The sequence below is a fragment of the Cyanistes caeruleus genome, chromosome 11 (genome assembly GCF_971803275.1).
Source record: "Cyanistes caeruleus chromosome 11, bCyaCae1.hap1.1, whole genome shotgun sequence".
Classification (NCBI taxonomy): Eukaryota; Metazoa; Chordata; class Aves; order Passeriformes; family Paridae; genus Cyanistes; species Cyanistes caeruleus.
Window position 1 is genome coordinate 13,032,155 of NC_141711.1, and position 22,296 is coordinate 13,054,450.

The 22,296-nt window shown below is 39.5% G+C and overlaps 1 protein-coding gene across 6 annotated transcripts in view; it reads left to right on the top strand.

Annotated features, from left to right (window-relative positions):
• Positions 1-20,776, top strand: part of ERC2 (ELKS/RAB6-interacting/CAST family member 2) — a 406,984-nt gene extending 386,208 nt beyond the window's left edge. For 4 of the 6 annotated variants that reach the window (XR_015275158.1, XR_015275159.1, XR_015275157.1 and 1 more), the window contains one exon: positions 17,763-19,280. The gene's annotated coding sequence lies outside the window, so the exon portion shown is untranslated. Of the gene's footprint in view, positions 1-17,762 lie in introns of all 6 variants that reach the window. The other 2 variants (XR_015275160.1, XR_015275161.1) reach the window with 1 other exon arrangement.
• Positions 20,777-22,296: the final 1,520 nt, after the last annotated feature.

Here is a 22,296-nt window from a genome sequence, read left to right on the forward strand (position 1 = left end):
ATTATATATTGGCATTGCAGCAGTGACATTTCAGCAGAGCTGAACTTGATTTAGCGATATAAAAAATAAATTAAAAAAAAATCTATGGCCATTGAGGAAAAGCTGGAATTAAATTCTCACTGTTATCCAAAAATATTTTCTTAACTTATAGAGCAGCCACTCTTTAGCTGCTGTTTTTGACAGGAGCAAAATGGAGTGTTCTGGTATAAGGATGAACAACTTTGTGTTGCTGTGAGTGGTTATGCACCCACTTACCCATAAAGTTCCTTCTTCAAAGGAAAGTCTACAAAGAAAGCTGTGGCTGGTTCTGTCCGCAGCAATGTAGCTTTGAAGTGTATATTGCTGCATCTGGTATTCTGTGCATGCAGAGGTGGAGTTTTCCCATGTTTGGGAGTTGTTTTACACTCATATCCAATTAATATTGGTATGCTATTGTGTAATTTCTCAAACTCTTTAAGACAGTATCTTTTTGAGGTATTAGAAATGGGGACTTCTAGAACCTGCAGCACTCTCATCTTAAACGTCTGGTTTGATTTTGGCCTACTTAGGATGCTCTTAGCTCTAACATTCATGGAGCCAACATGGCACTGAACTGCCAGTTTTTTCTCTTCAATTCATAGAATCATAGAATGGTTTGGGTCAGAAGGGACCTTAAAATTCATCCAGTTCCACCCCCTGCTGTGGGCAAGGACACCTTCCACTAGAGCAGCAGCTCAAAGCCCCACCCAACCTGGCCTTAAACACTTCCAAGGATGAGGTGTCTTTCTAATTCTTATATAAATCCTTCAGTAAAAGGTTACCTTTCCACAGCTACATAGCAGTTATTAAAAACCTGACTTCAAACTGGTGGACCTCAGTTTTAGATTTTTAGTTATGGAGAGTGAATAATTTGTGAAAGTAAAACAATTGCCTTTTTTTTCACATTTGCTATCCAGATCCACTGTTTATGCTTTTAAAAGGTAAGCCATGGTTCCTCACCAGCCTGAATTCAGATACTACTGCATATGTTTATCAACCTAAAGAAACTGAAAATGGTGTAATAGTGCAGAAGAAAGTGTAGAATTTGCATTCTGCTTTGATTTGTAACTTGGAAGGGATTTCTCCAGGTTTAGTAGCAGCTTTTTTGGTTTTCACAGTTGAGAAAATCTTGATAGAGATTAAGCAACTTGCCCAAGGTCTCAAAAGGAGCCACTGACACAGAGCTGAGCACTGAACTCCTGTCTTGTTCACTACATTCAGGTCTGGGAAGACTAAGACAGACTGGGAAGGTACACTTGCTCTGGTGTTTGGAGGAGTTCTGTCCTGGAATCTCACCCCATTTGCTTCTCCAGCAAGAAATCCCAGTCTTCCTTATCTCCTGTAATTCCAGTAGGGTCCTCCTCCCTCATGATATCAGCAGACACTCATTATCAATGTTTCTTCTAACAAGATGTCCATGTACCTGCCACTGTGTGTGTGTAGGAAGTTGATGCTTTCATTCAGGCTGATGGGTTTCATGCTCAAAAGTATTCACTTCTAATTGAGACCTCCAAAAGATAAGAGTTCAACAAGAATTTGATGTATTTGCTGTAGAGGTGTTGTCAGACTGGCTAAGTCCCATCCCAAACACTGGTGGGGCTGGGAAGTGGAGAGTGGAGACAAGTGACCTGAAACACCCCTGAATGGTTTGCACAACTCCACATGTAATTACTGGATATGTGCATGCATTTACAGCGCTGTAATTGCATGTCTGATGCACTTTTAGCTACCTGTTCATCTGTTAATCTGCTGAAGAGAACAGAAATATTGAACGAAATGAAATGTTTCCAGCAAGCAATTGGATTTCATGCACGTGCTCACAAAGAGAAAACTAACCTGGGTGTATTGTGAATTTGGGTTTGTGCTCCTGACAAAATAGGTGCTGCTGGTAGGACAGGAGTAACCTCCCTTCTGGGGAGTCACTTGCAAATATTTGTGTTTAGCATGTCCAGGATGTTCAGCTTCCTTGGGCAATGTTCTCAGTTCAGAAGGGTGAGGAACACGCTCATTGTGTTGTTCGTGATCAACAGGAGTTCTGAATTATTGAAAGTTAGCACGCCTGCCAGGCATTTCAGGGCAGTAACCTGTAACAAGAAGAGGCACATTTCCCCAAATGAATACATTTTCATTCAGAGGGTTATTCACTTAGCCAGCATTAAATGTAATCCTCTTTGAATCTCATGGCCATCTCCTACTCTATTCCTGTCAGTTTTCATCTCCTGCAAAATCATGAATCCAGCATTCAAAAGAATAATAGTTTGGTTAATTCACTGTGTAGCTTTCTGTAAGAAATACAAGAGGAACTTTATAGAATTTGTGCAAAAAATCTCAAGGTCAGTGGCTCCAATATTTACATCATAATTAAAGTATTCTCTTACTCTTTTTCATTTTTTTTTTCCTTTTTCCTCTCCTCTCCTCATTTATTTGCTTTTCTTCTTTCCTTTATTTTTTCACTTTTTTTTTTTAAGATGGAAAGGTGTTTGTCTCTAATACAGCCTCATCACCTCTTTTTATGCTGATTCCATTGTCAGACAAGGCAGATAACACTGCTGGTCACTGCAATTTGCTGCACACCAGCTTTGCAGAATATAATGGAGTGGGACAGTATTCTTTTTGATGTGGTTAATCTCTGTTGTACTTATGCCTCTCCTGAAAACTGCACTGTGTCAGAGGGTCTTTTGTAGCCAATGGTGACAGGAAGATCAACAGAGAGAGGTTGCTCCATTAACCTCTGAAGTAATGAAGTTGCTTTGCAGGCAGTCAACACTCACACTGCCAATTTATTATCATTTAAGAGGAAGTGAAACTACTTCAAGCCACTCTTGTGTCCACATTTTGATAAATACCCAGAGTGCTAATGTTCTAAGGCTAACAATCAGCCTTGAAGGGACCTCTAATGGCACAGGATGCTGTGGCTGTGTCCTCTTGCTCTTGCAGAATGACCCTCACAGAGTCAGCACCAAGGGAGCAGGCCAAGTCTATTTCCTTCCATCCTGAATATGCAGGTGTCATTTTGCTGGTAGTGCCCACCTGTATCTGTCAATGTGGAAAGGATGAAAGTAGATAAATTATTTGATAACAAATTTGTGTAAACTTTCAAGGGTACTGAATTCAGTTCTCCAGATTTGCTTTTATTGAATTCTTGTTTCCCAGGCGATGCACATTGCTTTCCATCTTAGAAACGGATATAACCGAGATCTTGGGAACACATTTAAACCTTCAATTCATTAAAATCTTGCAGGATTGTCTGACCTTATAAGATTTTCATGACCAATAGTCAAATCCTGTGAGAACAGCTTTCTGAGGAAGCAATAACACTAGTCTCCCCCACCTCAGCAGTAAAACAGGCTTGTAAAAGAAAACATTGCAAAGCTGGCATGACCATACCCCCATTCTTCCTGAGTTCTGCTCCTAGGCATGGTCTTTGGCACATATTTTTTTCCTGCTAAGGGCAGTGTAATTTACATGTCTGGCTTTCCATAAGCACTGAAAACACTTTTTATATATAAAAAATCCAGGTGGTTTCATAGCCATATCATACATTCCTTTTCTCCCAGGGTGACATAAGTAGTTATTTATCCACGGTATTTGAGAGACACAGAATCAAGGTGGTCAGCTGAGTGCAGTATGTTTCTGCTGGTTCCTTGCAGGATTTCTGATGTATTTGTGTTTGTGCTGTGGGCCCAGTTTTGGCTGCAGACGGGGCTCTGAGTGTTTGCTTCCTGAGACTGCTTGATGTATCTCCACTGAAATAATTTGGAAGACTCTGGATGGATCCTTTTAGTGTCTGGGAAGAGAAAGTACTCAGTAAAGCGCAGGGAATGTTACCTGCATTGTGTGAAAGATCATTGTTTATGAAGAGAATACTCAGCCGTGGCCTGGTGCCCAGTGGTCACTGTTTCCTTGCCTCGCCTGTCGATAGCCTGAACCATCCTGCTCTCCCTCTGAGCTGCAGCTCAAAGCAGATCCCCTGCCCTTCCTCCTGCCTCCTGCCTCTGCCCAAGGAGGGCTGCAGCTCCTGCTTGGAGCAGTGGTTATTCCCTGGAGCCCGTATCCAATGAGCTCTGCTGCGGCCTTTGGAGGAGCGCCCTGTGCTGGGCTGTTTGCCAGAGCTGGGGACAGAGCCGGTGCCAGGTGGGGACCACAGCATCCCCCACGTGCGCCACAAAGCTGCATCCAGCAGCGCCGCCCGAGAAACTAACCGGGTTTTTCTCCCACTCCCTCTCTGCCCCTGCCGTGACACATTTTTCTCTGTGCTGAGACAACAGGTGTCTCAAACCCCTCCCTTTTGTTTTCGGGCAGACAGGTTTGGGAAGGGCCCCCTGCCAGGTTCCAGCACAAGGTCGCTTTTCAGCGCCTGACTCCACACACAGTTGTTGGCTTTTTCAGCTGCTCGGGGTTGGGAGCTCTGCCCTGGCTGCCACAGGGCTGGACCTGGAGAGAAACCCACACTGCTGCTGGGACAGCTCGTCTGGGGAGCACAGCAAGGGTTATGGGCCTCAGCAGCACTGCAGGAAAAGTGTTGGGGATGTTGGGGTGTGGAGCGCTCGCACCGCCCGAGTGGCCCGACACCATCCCAAGGTTCTCCAAGCACAGAGATGGGAAAAGCTGTCAGGAATTCCACAGCAAAGCTAAAGCCAAGGAAACACTGGCAATCCTCTGTGGGTCAGTACTGTTACAGCATCCTCTGCCCTCTCAGCCCCTTCCTTATTGTCCCTACCAGCATTCCCAAAACACGCAAAAGGCACCGTGTTTGGGAAAGAGAAAAGAGATGGTCTGTGCTCTTGGGAATTGCAGAAAGATGTTCTTGGCACCGTTATCAGATTTTTAGGTAGTAAAGATCTTTTCATTTAACACTGAATTAGTTTATATGTTGTATCTGTTTTCAAAAAAGTGGGATAAGATTAGGCAATTCCAAATTATAAATTGTAAATCTACAATTTGTAATTAGTTTGCATCTGAATTCTTTATGTGCTTTAAATATACAGCCCACTGTTCTTAGTTTCCCTTCTATGTTTAGCCAAAGTGAACTGCTGAAGAATATGAAATATATTATTTTATTGGCACTGAATCACAAATGAGTCAGTGAACTTTTTTGCGCTTACAACTAAAATTGGATTCTAGGTTCCAAAAATTTATGACAATTGCTCCTTCTTGTGGCTTGAATGTTGACATATAATTAATTTAGGATTTCTTCTTGAGATTTCCTGTCTAGGTTTGTACCTGTCACAAAAATATCCTTGGAAGTTTATCTAACAGCTGGAACACCACGAGAGTCGATTGAAATTTAGCAGAGATTTACTGGGGCCAACAGGAAGTGCTCAGAGCAGGATGGCATAAATATGCAGAAAGAGCTCTTTTATTTCAGCTGTTTTAAAGGGTCCCAGTACAAGCTGATAGTGGTGTAATGCTGAAAAATGCTGACACACCGTCAGGCAGCAGCACCAGCACAGCAAAGGATTCCACAAGCATGGCTTGGCACTTTGTAGAATTATGCACAGAATGGAGCTGTGTCTGCTGCCTTCCCTCCATCCCCACTGCCCTGCAGGATTCAGCTCATCCTTTTGAGAAACCAGACATATTTAATGGGAATTTCCCACAAAATGGTTTTGAAAGTTATTTTGTTGTTCTGCAGGACTGAAGGAATTCTGAAAATGCAAAATCTAGGTTGCAGTGACTTGAGGGACTGGCAGATGTAATTACCTTTAGATAAATGTAAAATGAAGCATATGGAAGAAAAGCAATCCCAAACTCTAAGACTGCACAGTAATTATCAGGATATATTGTTAGCTATTACTCTTCAGGATGGAGATGTTGGAATTCTTGTGCACAGTCCTCTAAAATCTCTAAACCTTTATTTGCAGCAGCAATAAAAAAAGGGAAGCTATGTAATAAATAGTTGGAAAAGAAAAAGTTATTTAAACACATATCCATTTTTTACCCCCTGAACCTGTTCAAGGCTTGCCACATCTTTGCTGTTCTACCCATTTCTGAGTGGTAAATTTCCCTGCAGTGTGGACACTCGGTGAAACTGGCTGGCATTGGTTCTGGACAGGACACAAGCAATGCTGACTCGGATATCATGGAACTGTTGGCCAGGCTTGCCATGCCAGCTGCAGAGACCTCGAGGATAAATGGAACTGGAACTGTGCTTTAAGTGGTTTGTGGATGGTATTGGTCTCCTGAGGATCATTAAATGCCATGTTCTGGGTTTAGCAGGAGCCCTGAGCTCTCGGGGCCAGGAGCATTGCAGGGAGGGTTCATTCCCTCTTTCCTTCTGCAGAGGGACAGTGGAAGGTGTGAATTGTTCCTGACCTGCACTTGGAAATTTGGGAGACAGATAAATTAGGGATTATTGTTGGAACAAACCGCATTTTCTACAATGAGCCTACAAAATATTTTGTTATCATTACTATGGTAATGCCTTTGATGGAAGGTGCATACCTTGGGGAATTAAAAATAAGATTTCATTTAATGAAATTAGAGATCCCCAAATATTCTATTGGAAAAAAATATCTGCAAAGGACACAGATGACCCTCTTCTTCCTCTGCTCCTTTTCACATCCTCTGTTTGTGAACTTGCATGAGAAATTACTAGGGTTTTTTTGTTTTGTTTTGGCTTCTTTTTTTTGCTTTATTTTGCATGATTAACTATTGAACTCCGCTAAAAAGCTATTCCTGGCTTAAACAATAACTTTTGATTATAAAAAAATCGATAAATTACAGTTGGGGTATATTCTAAAAAAAGACTTGTTTAAAAGAACAAGTAGCTTAGATAAATTAGTAAAAAGTTAGCTTGATTTGATTAGTTAGCTGGAAATGTTTGTAAAATAAGATTTCCTCATGAAAAAAATGCAGTGAAACTGCATTCTTTGACTTAATCCTTACATTTTCATAATGCAACATGCTGCATTCAGATATGAAATAATGATCCAGCTGTGCTTTTTTTGCTGAATTTCACACATCTTTTTGTCCAAATACAAATGTTCTTTATACAGCACAGGCCATTGTGTCTCAGTTCCAGACTGTAGAAATATGAATTTAGAGGTGTTGATGTCTATATGTATTTTATTATATATATATATTATATAAAGATATATCTTTAAGTTCCTGTTATCTAGTTATCTAGACATCTACTCTTTAAGTTCATAGGAAAATAGGGCAAGATATAGAAGTGTGAGAAAAGAAAAATCCAGAAAATTAGAATGAAATGGGGTAGATAATTTTGTTTGCTTTTAGAGTATTTAATGAGAAATTAGGATATGTAGTCAAATATGGTTTTACCTTCTTGAATTAGAGAGTTGGTGAAAACAAAGTTTCTGGCAAGTAGCCCTAAAACTATCTTGTCCTTCTTGTAGTTGTTTCAGTGGGAAAGATTTTTTTATAAGTACCTTTTTAGTTGTTTCTCTCTCTAAAATTAATGGAGGAATGAACAATTTTTGTACAGCCATCATTATTTTTATTTTCCAAGTTGTTTCTGTTAATTAAGTTCCACTCTGAGCTTTACCTTTTCCTCAGTGGCTTGACACACTTGTGCGTGCACATCAAAGTATCTTCTGGGTTTGTTTTTGTGTTTTTAATTAGCAAGTTACTGTCCTCAAAACTGCTTTTGTGAACTACTCTTCTCATGTTTTATCTTGTTCCAGAACTGCAAGATGCAGGGAAAGTAGAGGGTGATGGTGTCACCCCATTTCCAGCTGCTGCCCAAAGTCATCACTCAGCATGAGCTGGGCAAAGGTTGGCAGCAGAGGCTGATAGAGTGCAAAAAGCTCTGCTGTAGGGAATGGAATAAAAAAAAAGTGGGAACAAATAAAGTTTAAGCAAGTAGAAAGAGAAGTCAGACAAGGTTTGTGCAGAGCTGCAATGAGAGATTGAGAGGAGAAAGAAAATGGGCATAGAGAAATAGGTGTTTTCTAGAAAAAAAAAGGTACTACTCAGTGTAAATTTTAGTTAGCAATGAACTGTGGTGATTGCTCTTGCTCATTAATTTCCTTTTCTTGTTTTGCTAAACAGTTTAATTGCAATGCATCATTTTTTATAATAATATAGAGTAGAAAATGCCACCATTGTAGTTTTATATGATTTCGTAATGAAGTTCATGTTTTTGGTTGTACATGTTTACCTGTCACTTGACACTTGCATGGATGTTTTGAGTATCTTTGGAAATCTTGCAGTCAAAGCCTCTGATCTCTCCAACTCTTACACACATGTATGTTTTTGAGTGTACAGTGATTATAAAGGTGGTGTTTGAAGATTGGGAGGGAGAAAAATTTTGCTTACTGCTATTTTATCATTTCCCTTTATGTAATACTCATTATCATTGGAATGCTGATAAATGTGGGTCCTCAGGAATTGTATATGTATGCCTTTAGTTAAATGAAAGCCTCTAAGGTCCTCTTCAGGATAGACTCTTAAGCCTTCTCTTAATATTAAGTGCATTTTTAAATCTCACATAGAGTAAAAATTTTAAAATTAAAACATATACTTGTATGTTTAACAGAGCTGGCCCCTAAGTCTTCCCTATCATGCACTGAGAAATGCGTGGGCAGAGCCATAATTGTGGGGAAGCTCATAATATTGGGGCCTAAATTATAAAAATTATTGCATAATTAGACCACACAAGTTAGATTTCAAAATGCTGCGTGTTACTTGGATGGGTATTTAAAAAATAAGTAGCTGTCGAGCATGTATGGTCCTGTTCCCAGTGCCACACACAGTCATTGTAAAGCTTTAGCAGTTTGAAGGGTTTAAATGGATTCAGCATTGGTCTTCAAACAGACCAAACCTACAACACTTGCCTTAGTTGTACCTCTTTCTTCTTAACATTAAAAGATACAACTGTAACATCAGACTCCATTTTTATAAGCAGTTTCATATCATGAGCCATGTAAAATAAAATACATATATATATATATATATATATATATGTTCAGGATCATTTGGTAGGGATGAAGCTGAGAGCATATCTCGTGTACTGTACAACAGGCTTTTTGTACAATAGAACTCTGACTATGCTTTGACATATTGATTTCATTTACACTGTTGTTACTAATACAATAAGCATACCTCACAATGCCTTCCACAGTACAATCAGTATTTAGATACACCTGATAGGACAACTTCAGTGAGTACTGGGTTATTGACTAGCAGAACAGACTAATGGTTTATCTAAATTATGAAGTATAGGTGGGACATACAGCTGTTGGTACAAATATTCAGATCCACAGAGCAATACCATAAAGCTCTTTAGTCTATTGTCAGCTTTAGAAGATGAGAAATCTGAGGTGATTGGGAAAGCACAAGCCATGAGCTGCATCTTCATTATATTTCTTGTTATTCCTTGGGTAAGGAAAAAATAACCCCAGCAAAGTTTCAATAACCTACTGGAGTCATGTGCCTGAAAGACACCGTGCTTATGTCCAGCATTTCCAAGAAGACTTTTCTGTCCTGGCCAAGGATCCACCCTTTTCCTAAAGGCAGAAATAGGCACGCACATAAAACACTTCAAACCTGCACTCAGCTCTCACCACCTCTCTTCTGCCCCACTCTGTCCAGCCTTTGGGTGCATCACAACAAGGACTACAGCCCTTGTGTGCCTCCTTGCTGGCTGGGATGCTTTTGGATTAAACTTCCTGTCCACAACCACCAAATTTATTAGTATTTACTCTGGTACAACATCTAGTAACCAATATGCTTCTAACAACAGTGTGGTAGCAGCCACAGTAACTAGAGTTATCCAAGCACAACAACCAGCCAATTTTAGCTATTAAATATTGACTGACTCTGCTAGGATGCATGAGGTAAAACCCAAATCATACTCTCTACAACCAGACAAGTATGTATGAGATTTTAAGAATTTCCTTCTAGTCACAAATTATCATCAAATCTCAAAAGATGGCAGAAAAAAACTCCACCTCCTACAAATTCTAGAAATTTCCCTTATCCAGCGAAAAGCCACAGCTCTGACCTTGCTTGGCTCAGGCAAACTCTTTAAGACAGAAAAGAAATGCTCCTTCATCACTGGTGGCCAAAGAAAGAATGTGCTTTGCCCCTGACATAATTTTTATGCCTCCAAAAGGAGTGGCCAGCGATTTCTGTGGATCAGCAAGCAGGGAGCTGGGGGCACCCAAAGGGCGACCATGCCTCAGCAAAAAACCCTGGAAAAAACAGGGGACAGCACCAGGGAAATGCCTGTGCTGCAGACACAAAGAACAAAGGATTGCCAAACCCTCCCCTCCTTCAGCTGTGACCTGTTTTTATCCCTCTCTGCACATTTCACCTCTTACATAAGCTTTGGCTCATCTGGGGAGGAGGGCAGAGGCAGCACGTAACAGGCTCGAGGGGGAGACAAATGTTCCACATGCACGAGTGTTCAGCCAACTCATCCTTTGCTCCATATCTACAGACTGGTAGCTCTTGGCAGAGATGAATCTGCAAGGACTCATAAAACCTGGGACCACAACACAGTTTGGAGAGGGAAACAACTCTCAGAGCTGAGGGACCACGAGCATCCTCATCGATGTGCAACAGAAACCTTGCACCACTCCCTGAAAAAGTGGGGTGCACAAGAGATGGGGATGTGTATTCTTCTGTGTATTAGGGCTTAGAACTTAAATCTACCCCTCGTTATGTCCATAATACCTCCTTTCATTAATTTAATTAATCTTTCTTGTCCATTTCACAACCCAGTTTTTAGAATCTGAATTTAATGTATGTTTTATCTTTAAAAGATGGAAAGAAATGTACAGTGGGGAGTTGATATTTAAATAAGGGGATGCTTGTAAGTGAAACTTATCCCAGCTGAGTTTTTATTGCGTTTGTTTTTTTCTGGTTTCATTTTGCAGTGAATTTCTAGCAACAAAGATTTCTCTCTCCAGTGAAAATTTTCTCTTTTAAGAGAAAACAGCATCTTGAGGTTTCCTGTCTCTTTCTTTTTTTTTTTTTTTCTTAATTAAACAAAACATGCAGCAAGTTGCAATTAAATTTCAGTTAACAAAGTGCAAAAATACACCCACCCTCCATCTGCCAAAAATAAATAGTTTGAAAAGCAATTTCACATCCCTGACAATGATGACTGTGTTTATGACATATTTCTGGTGCCATATTCCACTCTCCTATCGCTGCCAGCTTGTATCCAGTATTTAGAAATAAACCAGAAACACATTGAACTTGCTGAACTAGATGTTGCCACACTGCAGCTCTAATGGGCTTAGTGACCACAACCTACAGGGGCCAGAATGTGTCAACAGCAAAAGGGCCAACCTCAATCACTGTCTGTGCTTTTACAAAGTTGTTACATGTTTAATTCTTTGCAGCTTAGTTCTCCTGCTGTTTTGGCTGCTCCAAACCAAGGCTCATATATTGCAGCAGCCCTCTCTACCTCGTATAATGCCACAAAGGTCCCAGCAGGAGACTTTTCAGTGGAGCAGACAAGCCACAGGCGAGGGCAAGCAGGGCATCACAACTTCCTAATAAGATGACTTATTAGATTGGGGGCTTGACACAGCGTTTGTTTAACCACTTCTGTTCCCAGGCTCCCTTCCTGGAGCAAGGGCTCCTCTCGGGCTCGCAGCCGAGCAGGGCGCGGGGGCTGCGGCAGCTCCGTCCCCTCTCCGCTGCCCTGAGCTCGGGCTCGGAGGGGCATTTCTGGCCTCAGGGTGGCTGCTCGGTGGCGGGGCCGGCTGAGGGCCGGCAGAGCGCGGGTTAAGCGTTTCCTGCCCGCACTTGCCGTGGCCCGAGGCGGTGCCGCCGCCGGAGCCGCGCCGGGCCAGGTGGCGGGCAGGCACACCGTGTTATTAGGCAGCAGCGAGAGAGAAACCTTGATCTTCAAAAAAAACACCAAAACAACAAAAAAAGGCCCCTAATTAATCCCGCGCATGAGAATAAATGGCATTCCGCGTCAGCCAGGATGGAAAAGGCACCTTCCAATTCAAATGGTCCCGGCTATTGACGGCTTTCGGCATCACCTTGGGAGCGTCGCTGCTTGAGGCGCTTTAACACCAGAAATCTTTTTTTCTTGTCACTTCAATTCGATTTATACAACAACAACAACAATAACAAAAAGTAACGATGGTCTCAGTGTGCTCTGTCTTTAGGAAGTCATAAACGTGTTGACAAAGCGCTGCTGCATCCCGGCCGCCCCCGCCGCCGCTCCGGGGTCCCTGGAAGCCATGGAAACTCTTCCATCGCCTTCACTCCAGCTCAGCCCATTGAAAAGTCCTGCTCTCGAGCCATCCTTCACACTCCCTCTCTTTAACTCAGTTTCCAGCGGCAGATTGCAGGATATGTACCGAGCTTTCTCGTATTTCTTTGATTCGGACTGGACTTGTTTTCTGAAAAGAAAAAGGTTCTAAGAAAAAAATAGCTCATATAGCACTTGTCTAGTTTTGATTTATAAACATTCCCAGTAGAGAAGGCATCCTTGTCCAAATAGTCTCAAGGTTCATAAACTTCATCTAATTTTATGATATAATTGTACAGTAGTTTTCAAGGACTCTTACTGTCTAGAGGGCTTGAATCCATTTGATTTTATTCATCCCAATGGTATCTGCTTTTATCCCTAACTAAGATTAACAATTCTGGCATTATAGCAATATGGAAAGTTCATCACATTCGTGCAGTGATTCCACCACCAGCTGCAGATCCTTCTGAAGTTTACTGTGTAATGAATTGAAAACATAAATAGCAACAAATGGGATAAATAATTTCTTTGCCAGAATTGGAGCAAAGTTAATTCTGTCTTTATAAATAACTTTTTATACTGGTGGTTTTTTGTAAACCTTTCAATATTTAATTAAGTCACACAGTTTCTGGATCTTTCTTTTGAATATGTTTTATTTATGTATTTATCATTTTAAAACTTTTTTTTTGTAAGTAGCTATAAATCACTGAAAAAAATATAGAGAAAAATGGTTTTAGTTTTACAATGTAGCTAAGAAGATATTTTCTAGCATCTAAGAAATAGACCTCAATAGGATTGCTTATTCAATATCAAGAGTTATCATTATCAGTGATATTTCACATTATTATTAAAAGGGATTTGTTATTGAGATGTTGTAAACTAGGTCTGAGCTCTTTGTTTTCTGCAAGGAGTAGAGCAGAGCACCTTTTGCTGAGGTGAACCTGAGTGTTGTCAGACAGTTGCAGATCTCCCAGGTAACATTTCCTTAAGTGGAGTTTTTAAGAATGACTAAAATTTGTTCTCCTCCAAGCAGGGTGTTTACTTTCTGCGTCCAGTGTTCTCCAGATAATGTGCAGTGCTGCACTTACCTTTTGAATCAAGAAACTTCCTTGAGCATTACTTTAACCCGTGGGCTTTATTGATTTGAGATGTAAAAAAATTGTATGGCAAAACTTTGGTTATTACAACTAGATCTAAACAAGAAAGACTAACATCAGTTTTGACAACAAACAAAACCAGTTTTTGTTCTATCGGTTATGTTTAAGAGATTCCAATTTCAAACCAAACACAACTTGTGGTTATTCTGTCAGATATTTATATAGCCACTGGGGCGCCATAGTTATGCGCCGCATACATCATTGTATTTTTAAAATGTACTTAATGAACATTTTTTCTTTTCTGGTAACTACTTCATTGCCTTAAATGAATGCATTCCAATAGAATTTGTAACAAATGAGCACTTTGTGTTTGCATTAATGCCAAACACGTTTAACAAATTTTTAACAAGGAACACTGGCAAAAAGCCAAACTCCTAGAGGGACACTGAAGGAATGCTATAAATTTAAACTGGATTTTACCTTTTCACTCTGCTCAACAAGTGTCTTAGGTGTCTTTGGCATCTCAGCATTGAAAATTTTCTACGTAGGTTGGATACAAATTTATGCCTTAATTATTTTTCTTCTTGGCCCTCCTCACTAGAGATTTCCGTGTTGATATAACAGGCTTCAACAGGTTACTGTATTCTTTAGAAAGTGAGAGGTGGGTTTTCTTTCTTTCCTCAAGAGGTAGGCCAGGAGGAAGTAGCAAAAACAGTATTTATTGTCGGGGCTGTAATGACAGGGAGGTTCAAACAGCACACATCATGCCATTGTCACATCCTGTGTTAAGGGACCTATGGAGTGGCGAGCACTCCAGCAGATCTGTGCTACCCAATTTTGTTGCTTGTGCTGAATTGCAAATATCTGGGCTGTGATGGTGTTCACAACTGCACTTGAGGGGCAGGGAAAGCATCCCACCGTGCTCCTGCTGGCCCAGGCTCTGAGCTCACACAGAAGCCATGAACAGATTTTTGGCTGAATCAAACTTCTGGGGGGTTTTTCAGTTGTCAAGTTATGCCCACCTGGTACATGTCAGTACAGACCTTGGGAATCACCTAGTCTGTAGTACATGTTCGTATTAACAGTGTTACAAGTAGCTCCACAAACCACATGCTTGCTCTTTACTTGTAACTTAATATATTAATTTAATTTTTACTGTGTTATTTCAGTTTTAATCAAATGCAGGAACTGAAAAATAATAATACTTAGCACTCATCCAAGACTCTTAAGGCACATTACAAACACTAAGCCTTGCAAATTCCTGTGAGGAGGCTGATGTTATGCCTGCTGTAGCAAAGAGCAAGTTAAGGACAGAAAAATGACTTTTTCCTTAGTCCCACAACAGGCTGGTGACAGGGACAGAATTTAGAGTGTCAGGGCTTTGTCTTAGTTAATAGAGTCATCCTTTTCATGGTTTTGCCCAAACGTAAAGATTGAGAATGCTTTTTTTTTCTCCTTCCTATAATTTACATTATGTTGTTGCAAGAGGCACAGGCAAATCCCGGGACATCACTTGAGAAAGAGTTTATGAGTTATAGCCTTACTGCAGTCTAGTTACTTGTTTCCAGAAAATGAAATAATTTCCTATCATTTGTTAGTACTCTGATTGCAGTAATGATGAATGAGTCTGGAGAAGGAAACTGAGGAACTCATCCTGACAGCTTTTCCAAGGATGTCACATTATAGTGCAGAGGTCTTGTCGTAGATTAGGGAGCAGAAATAGCCCTCACAGGTTTTCATTAATGATATCCTTCTCTACTAACATTTGGTCAGATACCAGCTCCCTGCCATAAAGTGTCTACTCCCTCTCTTTCTTACTCACTAATTACCATATCAGTTGTTGGCCTTTTATGTAGGTACCATGTGTAACAGGTTAGGAGAGGGCAATTTAAGCCCATGTGAATGGGTATCTGTTTTTGTATCTGGGTGCTTGTTGCAAACATTTGGAAAGCATATGGAGCATAATGGACATTAACCCAGATGTCAAAAATAGCCTGCATTTTACTACTGTTATTAAACAGTTTCCCCTTTAACCCCTTTGTGTTTACCCACCCTCTCCAGCTTGTTTCTGCAAATCACTGCTGAGAGGAAAGGATTGGAGGGAAAAAGTACTAATCAGGCAGGTGTCTTTATCCAAAGGAAAAACAATCTGAACAAATGTTTGTGGGCTACTACACTTTTATATCTTCACATCCTTCTGCTGTTTTCATTGACTGGTATCTAATGGACTGACAGAGGTGCCAAACTCATAAGACATTAATTTCAGCTGAAGCACTGCTGAATTCAGGTCCAATGCATGTTACCAAACTTTATTTCTGTTTTAGAGGTTCAGTGACTTTTCCCAAGTACAGCATTGAAGAAACAAATATAAATTTAATTTACTCAACCTCAGTTGGTATTTGACAGCAATATCCTTTCATATATTTATTTGACTTACTGGAGAAATACTTTGCATTTCCTATCTGTGGTGAACAAGTTTTTGTTACACTTCCAATACATATATGGCTTCCTGATGAATGGGTGGGTTGATTAAGTGGGTGAGGTTTTTTTGGGGGCTTTCATTCTGTAGTAAAACCCCAATGAAAATCTGAGGAACAGGCTGGGGAGGGAGTGCATTTTGTGCTTTGCTGCTGTTTCTCAGATTGGACACTTTATTCTGGGTTCTTATTTTTTCCGAGCATAAAAGTGTTAATTGCAGAGGAACTTCAGCTTGTAAAACAGCAACTGCATTGAAGATTTGCTGTGATTATGTTTTGGTTTAAAAAACCTAGGCATTATTGTGCTGCAGTTTCTGGGATGTGCTCTCCCCATTAATTTATAGGTGTGCTTCCTCTGCCCAAGTATCTCTTTGAATGATGATTAAGAAAATCCCGGCACACAAAAGAATGGGAGCTATGCACAGTTCACCAAACGTAATGCATGCGCTGACTTACAGTTTTCATAAAAAGTTTGCAACGATTTTATGTGCCAGAACTAGTAACATGATCTACTTTAGGAACTCCCTGGCTTTCCAGCTCTGCAGAAGTCATTTTTAGGCTGTTCAAGGGCCAGATCCAAAACTTGTTAAAATCGGTGGGAACCTTTCCACGTTTCAGTGGGCTTTGGATTAGTCCCTAAGTGTTTTAACCAGAAGAACTGTACCAACCTCTCACTGCAAAAGTAGAACTATTCATCTACATTTGTATGATATAAACTCTTATGTGTGCTTTCCAGCAAGATGGGAACTTAAAAATAGAGATTTAAAATAATATGATAGTTTATTCTGTAAACAGTGTTTCACTTTACTCACAGAATAATTTATCTGATAAATATTAGATTCTGAAATTTTAAAGTGGAATTTTACTACTTTACTTCTTTTACTAATTTTAGTACTATTTTAGTCAAATAGTACTATTTGAAAAACATAACAACTTTTCCGCTGTATACAAAACCCTAAGCATTGTATGGCAAATTGTTTTCATAAAATGAGATGTTTTGGAAACTTTTAAGGTTACATAAATGGAAGGGCAATAATGGAGAATCCCATACATAATGCATTTCAAATTTTCTAGAAACAAAGTCAGTGGATAAATGAACAGCTGCCCTCTAAAGGAATCATTTAATTCCTCCCACTCATCTGATATACAGATAATGTGAATAAGACCAATTCACTGCTGTCTGTTCAAGAATACTGTGTTGTTTTCTTTCAGCACAACTAAAGTAACAATAAAAATCACTGAGGCCTCTCTCTGTAGTCACAATCAGACAGAGTCTCATCCAAAATCGGTGGGAAGCAGGAGGATTCTTCCCACTGGCTGAGCTGTGCTGACACCAGCTCCCTCTCGCAGTCCCCAGGGTTTCAGCAGTGCCAGCCAAGCCAGGCAGAGCACCTGTGATCAGTGGGTGTGTGGCTGAAAACCTCCAAACACATTGCCCTGTGTTCTAACTTCTGCAAATCTGAGCTTCTAGTATCCATAAAACCTTTCTTCACTGTTCTGCAAATTAAAGTGAACTTAAAGTGCTTAAAATATGACAGGAAAATGGTGCTTCAATTTTGGAAGGCTGGCAGAGGTACTGCACATTCCCACCTGCCACAGAACTGAGTGGAAATAAATGAATTATTCCCTTGGTTCCCACAGAAAAATATTTAATTTTATTCATAGCATTTCCCTTTCAAAGTTACTGTGCTTATAAACAAGATCAGAAAACTCACTGTTTACAGAATCCCAAGCACAACAGAATTTGACATCTTAGGAATTTAAAATATTTCCCATTTAGGGGGAGTCGTCATACAAATCACCAATAAAACTAATTGCCACCCTGTGAACGTGAGTTGAAATTGAATTTACATGCCTTACTTAATCCTCAGCCCCTAGAAAAACATTATCTCCACTCATATGTATGAGAATCTTGATTAGATGAGAACTAAGATGTTCTGGATGTTTCAGTCATGTTGGTAATTGGAATATTTTTTTCCCTTGTTACAGTTGTCAGAGGAACTAGTGAAAAAGGAAGAAAAAACTGTAGCACTGGAAGGTAACAATGATAATCTATTGCATTGGATCTCCAAACATGACCATGATATCCTGGAGAAGATCACAGATGCAGAAAATGAATGCTAAGGTTGATATCTAATGAAATGCTGCATTAATTAGCATTTTCTCCATTATTTCTTGTAGTCTATTGTGAAATTAGATACTTTGGAAAATAATGAAGGAGACTCAAGCAGAAATTATAAGAGCTTCATTTCTGTCTTTAATGGGTCTTGTGAGTTACTCTGTTTTTACAAAGAAACCATCTGTTCAGAATATAGTTGTTTCATGAAGTTCAGTTAAACAGGTTATTTAGCTAATTTTTGGTAAATGAATATTGATTTTAATAGGTAATTCAGATTCCCTTAGATGTGATATCTGCATTTGCTGATTTTACCTAGTCTATTCTAAAGTATCACTTCTATTGCACTAGATTATCAAAGAGGTATTAGTAAAATGCTATATAAGGGTGTTGGCATTAACTTTACCCCCAGTTAGATACAGGCTTTTCCAAAAAATAAAAACAAGCCTTTACCCTCCTCTGTTTTCTTTTATCTACTGATAAAATAATAAAAATTAAAACCAAACCAAAACCAAATATTGATACTATAACCGGTATTAAGCTCTGGGCCAGGTTGGAAATGAAATCAATTTTTGGTACTAATAACTGATGACAAAGCTTAGTTTTATGAAAATATGGTGTGTGTCTCTGACAATGTATAGGACATCTAATTTGAACATAAATATATGATTATATACAAGATGTATCTATTCCTGGATGGTAAAAGCTTGAGGTGTATATAAATACATATGTGTATATATATATATGGACACGTACACAAGGATGTATCAACCTTTTACCATCCAAATGCATACATGTTTTCAACAATAAAAGCTGGGACTCTTAAAGAAACAAACAAAAAGAAAAATAAAGATAATATTGCTGTGAATACAGTATATGCACTAGGTCTCCTGTAAATGTGGAACTGTTTGTTATTGTTCTCTACACTGAAAAACAGTCTCCGACACAGACCCCAATGAATCTTAGATGTTAAAGAAAATACCAATGAACAAACAGCACTTGAAGGCTGTTTGTGTCAACAAAATGTGTCTAGTAAAATAAATTTAAAGCACATGCAAGGAAAAATAAAAATGTGACGTCGTCACATTCAATGAGAGACTCTTAAGTGACAGTCAGATCTCTGCCACTTCCCAAGGAGAGGTTCCTTCTGACTCCACAAACATTTTCAGTCAGTCTGGCAAACATGTGCAAGTGTTTGGCTGTTTTGTTGAGGCATCTTTTTGTCCATGGAAGGAAGAAATTCTTCCATGCTGATGGCAGTGGAAATAGAATATCTGCATTTTTAAAGGACAAACAATAAATTTAAGCATGGGTGGCCTTAATCCTTAGTAGTTTTTCTTTGCTGCTGTTAAAAAAAAAAAAAAAAAGAAAAAGAAAAAAAAAAAAAGAAATCTAAATGGATACTCCTAAAGTCTTGCACTGAATTTAGAAAAATTATTTTTTGAACCTGTGGTGCGATTAACCCTTAACATCCTACATGAGCCATACATAGCAATCCCCTTAAAATTATTGTCTAGAGATGATGTTTTATTTATTTGTACCATGATTCTCGGTGCAATCAAAGAGCAATTTATTTGAGCAGGAGTCCTGCTGGATGTTACTGTCTTCAGTAAATAGAATAAAATGTATAGAATTAGCGTAGTGTAGATAATCCCAATTTCATTCATGTTTAAAAAGTTTGTCCTTTAACTATCAATGGCATTTTAGATCTTTGTTTTTGAAACAGCAAAGCTTTTGGGAGTATATTTAGCACATATGACAAATGTTGCACTTGGAAACTCAGACAACAAAACTGGTTTCTCATGACAAATTTGTTGTCGCAGTAGGGGACAATCGTCTGTGTCTCTTACAATCAGGTCTTTACCTTAACTCTGCAACCGAATACTTGAAGTAGGATATAAACTAGGGGGGAAATAGGGTCACAAAGCTGTATAGTTAGATATTTATATGTATGTGCCAATTTTGTCACAGTTATTATTTTAGGGGCATTTTTGCTCCGTTCATGTTGGTATGAGTATTGATCTAAACTTTTATCAGGGCCTAAAAGTTAGCCCCTAAAGAGGAAAATTTTGTCTAACATTGATTTTTTTTCTTTCTTGCTTTGGGGTTTTTGGGTTTTTTTCCTCCTTCTTTTCATTTCATGTGATATTCTATGATGTTTGGAGAAAATCTTTTCATATCCTAAAACAGAATCTCGGGGTTTACAATAAACACTGTGATGTTGGGAAATATTTTATTTGAGCAATGTTTGGTAGATTTCCCCCCTCCCCTCTGAGTGTAATGAAGCAAACCAACTTTTGCTTAACATTTAAGATAATGGTTATTATTTTAACGTGAGATCAGTCTTGTACTGCACATCCTTTCTTTCATTTAAATGTACAGTATGAATTTTGTATTTAATGAATTTTGTGTATCCAGTATGCACGTACCTGCACATTGACTTTCATTTGAAAGTGGGTTTCAATTTACTTTTTAAACAGTGTTTATGAAAAGACCTCAGATGTGTTGACACAAACTATATCCGCAAAGTTTCTTTTTGTGTGTGTAGGGTGACGTTTGAATGTGACGTTCCGCAGCAATGGGTCAGTATCCCCTATTTACCTTAGATCCTCATTTGATAGTGCTTCTTGTAATAATTTTTTCAAGTGAGTGGCATGTTCTGGATTGTGATATTGATATATGGTTAAGGACATTGATATGAAACTAAGGAATTCCTAGAAATTACCAGTGGGGCATGTATTAGACAGTCATTGTAATTTAATGTCTTGTAGAAGTGTAAAGTACCAAGGTATTTAGAGTTCATAACATTGTTATCATGTGTATGGGAAGTATTTAGTGTTGATCAGCTTGTTTATTTTCATCAAATAAACTTTGTTTCTTTCTGAAATCAGTGTTGTGTCATTAAAAGCAGGTTTAATGACTGTAGGAAAATGTGTGAGAGATGTTTTCCACATGGTAAATCTATCACACTCCTTATTTCTCTAATTGCTACCATTCAAAGTAATTTATCTTCCTGTTGTTACTATCACATAAACTGTTTAAGAAAGCATGAAAAGGAAAATGTCTCGTAGGCCCCACTCCCAGAAATGCTTACGAGCAACTTTACTAAAGTGAGGAACCATTTTCTGGATTGGGCTCTTAGAGAGCAATATGCTTTTGAGTGGGTTTCTAAAACATAATATTCTTGTGTGACCCCGTGTAATTGCATAGAAAATTACATTTTGTTTATGTACTTTACTGACCAAAAGCCATAAGGTGTGAAATTCTCTGCACAGTCAGCTCCTTTTTCAGCTGCCTGGTAAGTGGTTCCCCATTTCCATTATGTTCACTTTTTTTAGAAAAGGAACTTTTGTTGACCAGGAATTTCTTACCTCATAGAACTCCCTGGACCAGCTCAGGGCACACACAGCAGGAGAATAAAAGGTAAGTACGCATTTTACTTAACTTATTTAAAAACACAGTCTCTTAGTTTTAAGCTCCGTTTCTTTACCTATAAATTAGTTTTCTTCGTAAGAGAGTATTTTGCACTAACATAGGATATTAAGTTTCACTTTTAACTACAGCTAAATATACATTTATTGTGTATTCTATTTATGCCTACTTAGCTTTGAGCTGCAATGGTACAAATTGAGTAGCAGTAGCTTCTGTCTTCTTTCCAGACCTGCACAATTATTTGGAGCAGCTTGTTCTGCGTTTTCTTGCTGTCTGTATCAGGGGGCTGCCCATCCCATTGGAGACACATTTTTTATTCTGTGTTCAGTATTGATCACTCCCTGCTTTAAAGGCAGCTCCTGCTTCCCCACCTGGTGACAGGGACAGTATGTGCCAACATGTCTTACTGAGGAGTTGGAGAGGACCACAGTGGATTTGGGGAAACTGTCAAAGGCCCTTAAAGCCTGTTTTCTGTAAGATGGTTTTCAGTAAGGATCTTTCCTCTGTAAAAAGTGGTTGTGAGGAGCCCAGGGGAGGGACAGGACCAGCATGTTTGTATCTGCAGGTGCTGCAGAGGTGGGGAGCTCCCCAGAGGGCAACTCTGGATGCAGGAACATCTCCACTAATGTTGGAGTTTGAGTTCATACAGTGAAGAGCTCCTCCAGCTGAGAGAGCCTGTTATGGATCAGGCTCTTCTGAGCTTGAGGTTTCCTCCTCAGAGAGGCTGTTTGTTCACTCCAGACCTGAGCCAGAGCAGATCCAGGTTTGAGCAAGCAGAAGTATAAGCAGTGGGGGATGCTCAGGGGATGAAGCTGTGTCAGCTTGCATTTCAAGCCAACACATCAGTTAAGACACATTTTGAGAGTCCCAAACAGCTCCATGCCAGCACGAGTTGGAGAAAGCTGAACTCCTACTGCATCCCATGTTGTTGACACTGCTCAAGGCCCAGGATTTGTTCCTGGAAGAGCCTCACTA